General features: G+C 44.0%; 1 pseudogene; it reads right to left on the bottom strand.

The window, feature by feature from the left end:
* Positions 1-421: 421 nt before the first annotated feature.
* LOC126095939 (5S ribosomal RNA) lies at positions 422-538 on the bottom strand (annotated as a pseudogene).
* Between the last annotated feature and the right edge of the window lie 3,583 nt (positions 539-4,121).

Here is a 4,121-nt window from a genome sequence, read left to right as displayed (position 1 = left end):
CAGTAATTGCTTGATTTTCATATTTAAGAGCTGTGTATTTACATTTCCCTGCAGGGTCGGCAGCCAGTCAATGCTCCAATCGTCGATTCTCAGCAACTGTTCCTGTAGGTCGCTACCTTACTATAGGCCAGTGGTTCCCAACAGGTGGTCCGCAGACCCCCAGGTGTTCGCGAGCTATGCCAGAGGGGTCCGCAAGATGCTATTAGACTAAAAAGAAAACGCACTCCGTCTTCAGGGCACAAGTGGCCCATCGGGACCATCCGACCGCCGTATCATCCTCAGTTGAGGATGCGGATAGGAGGGGCGTGTGGTCAGCACGCCGCTCTCCCGGTCGTTATGGTGGTTTTCTTTGACCGGAGCCGCTACTATTCGGTCGAGTAGCTCCTCAATTGGCATCACGAGGCTGAGTGCACCCCGGAAATGGCAACAGCGCATGGCGGCTGTATGGTCACCCATCCAAGTTCCGACCACGCCCGACAGCGCTTAACTTCGGTGTTCTCACGGGAACCGGTGTATCCACTGCGGCAAGGCCGTTGCCCTATTAGACTAAAAAATATATAAAATTTATATCGTATGATAACAGATTTTTTGTTTTGGCCGCTTCCTGCATGAGCAGAGCTTTAGCGAACGCCAGCTTCTACGTCTAGCGTCTTCCTAGAGTGTAAAGAGTCGGCAGTGAGCATCAGCAACTTCTTATTCATACAGAAATAAGATGGCTTTCTCGAGGTAGGATCTTGTCAAGATTTTTCGAACTTAGAGACGAGCTTCGTGTCTTCCTTCTTGGCACAAAGTACTTAGCTGATGTGTTTGAACACTTGAATGTGTTAAACTTGAGTTTACAAGGAAAAAATGTAGACATGTTCAAAGTTGAGGATAAAATTAGTGGTATGGTCAAAGAGTGTCGAATCTGGGCGTCAAGGATAGAAAACGAGTCACTAACTAACTTTTCTACTTTAAAACAATTCTTGGAATCATCAGAGGAGACTTTGCCTGACCAGATCAAGATCAATGTAGCCGAGCATCTACGCTGACTAGCCACCAGCCTGACCCTGTCGACAGATGGATTCAAAATCCCTTCAGCTGTGAAGAAATAGACTAAATCCGAGGCCACACTGAAGAAGAGCAAGATCAACTTGTGGATCTGTCCAGCTGTGGTACGATGATAAACATTTTCATCGGTGATAAAATTACAGACTTCTGGGAATCAGCACGCAAGGACTACAAGAAACTTGGAGATAAGGCAATGAAACAGATCCTTCCATTTGCAACCACATATCGTTGTGAGCAAGCATTTTTTTTTCCGTGTGTTTCATGAAAAACAAATATAGGAATCGGCTCGACATGCGGTCGGATTTCAGAGTGAAAGTTTAAAGTTTGGAACCTAATATTTCAGAAATAATGGATTCAGACGTCGGCTTGAACTTATCTCATTAAGAATTGAAAACTAAAACAAACTGTATACTGATGGAGTACTCTATTGTAACTGTATTTTTCAAATAAATAATACCTTGTATGAAATTAGTGTTTCCTTCTTTTTCACACGTGTCTACTCAGTGCAATCTTAAGTGTAGTACGCTTGAAAAACCAATACACTCAGTTTTAATTTTTTCCTGTCAATTTAAGTTCATACTCAATTTTTTTAAGGAGTTTGTTATACTAAGCACCCAGATTTGAAGACAAAGATTTTGAGCAATAATCAAAAATTTAACAATGACAATGATGGCTGAATTGAAAAAGTTTTAAGCTCAATATTTTTTCATTAATGAATATCTCAATGTTTTTTGTAAGTACCAAAAATAGGAAACGTATAAAAAGACTCTTAATTTGGCTTTTTAGGTACTTGATACTGTGATATGACAAGGTACCAATCTTGCTAGATGAGGGGGTCCTCGAGAAAATTTTGTTGGGAATCCCTGCTATAGGCGGTGCCTCACGCTCGACTCTACCAATACACTAACGCTATGATGTATTACTTAGCAGCCAGGCGTAACGTACAGCTTTGAATACGATTTGGCGTCACTTTTTCACTCTCGTAACACCTACGAGACACTTTGTGCTCACATTTTAAAATTATTGGAATCAGTTTCTTCATATTTCAAACTTAAAAAAAAAACAATATTTATTCTTTTGAATGAAGTCTTCTACCAAATTCCCCACATGTTTTCAATTTTTCAGTTAAACTTAACTCAAAATTTTAATTTGCAGTTGTATATGTCACTTCCTCAATAAACGTCGTATTCAGTATTTTCAGTTTCAGGGCCTTACTTACACTTCAGTAACTCTTTGAAAATCATGTTTGGAGTAAAAGTCTACAACAATGAACGAAATTTGAATTTTTTTCAGGTGGTCAGTAGGTCGGTAGTAGGCCTACACGCTATTGAAAATGAGTTAATATTGCTAAGTGTGAGTTGGAAGGAATTAAGTGTTTCTCATTTTCCTTGTTTCCCTCGTCGTATATTTACTAAATGTCGTGTGTGTTTTTATATTTGAGATGGTTAATTGCGCGTTCAAGTCGCCGAAGTGGCGTCAAATCGAAACACTTGCACCCGACGAACGGTATACCCGACGGGAGGCCCTAGTCACGCACCATTTATTCTATTGCGCGTTTTTGTAGCGTAAATACATTCAGTCTGTAGCGCAATAGCTGCTCACTGAACACCCAGCTACATACCTCATTAACGCATCAGCATTTATTGGTGACACATAAGGAAGGTAGCAAGTTGCGTATATAGAATTCTGTCTGCTTTTATACTTTCTTCTTCAGTTAGTCTCTCTAGGATGGCTAAGATGTGTGGCTGTTGTGTGCTGACGCAGGAGGAGCTGGCCGTAGTTCGCGAACAGCTGAACCTGCTTTCCGCTACGGTCAGTCACCTTCAGGCTGCTGCCTCACGATGCAGAGCTGGTGGAGAATCTGGTGCATCGCATGAACACCTCAGGTGTCGCTTGTTTTGCCCCCGGGCTCTGTTTCCGAGGCACCACCTCCTAGTGCACCCGAAGTTGTGGATCCGCCCCCACAGCAGGTTGAATGGGGAGTGGTATTGCGTTCCCGTCGCTCGAGGTGGAGGGCCATTGTGGAGACTGGCCGTCTGGCCTCGCACATTCACCAAGAGAGTGGAGAGGTGGCCGCTCCTTCAGCAAGGTCCGAGCAGGCACACGGGAGGAGGGGTTTATTGTTTATTGGGAGCTCCAATGTGACGCGGGTTATGGATCCCCTTAAACAGATAGCGTTCAGAGCTTGAAAGAAACCCAGTATTCACTCAGTATGTCTGCCAGGAGACCTCATCCTATATGTGGAGGCGGCCATGACTGTGGCTATCGAGCGTGCAGGGCGCAGTCTTCTGCAAGTTGTGGCTCACGTCAGCAACAAGAATGCCTGTCGCGTGGTTCTGAGGCGATCTTCAGTTCGTACAGGCAGCCGGTGGAGATGCTAAAGACTGCTGTCCTCGCGCCCGTGGTAAAAGCTGAGCTCGCAATTTGCAGCATCGTTCCCAGAGTTGATCGGGATCCTTTGGTTTGGAGCCGAGTGGAGGATCTCAACCAAAGGCTTCGTCGACTCTGTGACAGTCTTGGCTGCAGATTCATAGAGCTACTGTATCGTGTGGGCATTTGTAGGACTCCGCTTGATAGGTCAGGGGTGCACTATACAGAGGGAGTAGTTACTCAAGTATCAGAGCATACGAGGGTTTGTTAGAGTAGGCAGTAGTTTGAGGTTCTGTGATGAACACCAGCCAGTCGATATACAGCAAGGGAAGTCAAACGGCGTTCAGAATAGAGACACTTCGACTGTCATAATTTTATCAATAATCTTTCGAAGCATTCGTAATAAAGTTCCCGAATTTATTGCCCTCCAGCAAAGTTCTCGCGCTTAAATTATTCTTGGGACCGAGAGCTGACTGAAATCCGAGTTGGAAAGCTCTGAGATATTAAGCGAGTCGTGGAAAGTATATCGGAAATACAGATTAGGAGCCATAGGAGGCAGAGTGTTCACGGCAGTTGACAAAAATATTGTCTCCATTGAGGTCGAAGTTGAATGTGAAGTCATCTTGTCGCATAGAACAGCTGTAGGTGAAATCAAGTTAATTGCTGAATATTTTTACCGGTCACCCGATTCTTTTGTGACA

The sequence above is a fragment of the Schistocerca cancellata genome, chromosome 8, assembly GCF_023864275.1.
Source record: "Schistocerca cancellata isolate TAMUIC-IGC-003103 chromosome 8, iqSchCanc2.1, whole genome shotgun sequence".
Classification (NCBI taxonomy): Eukaryota; Metazoa; Arthropoda; class Insecta; order Orthoptera; family Acrididae; genus Schistocerca; species Schistocerca cancellata.
This window is presented reverse-complemented; position numbering and strand designations above follow the sequence as displayed.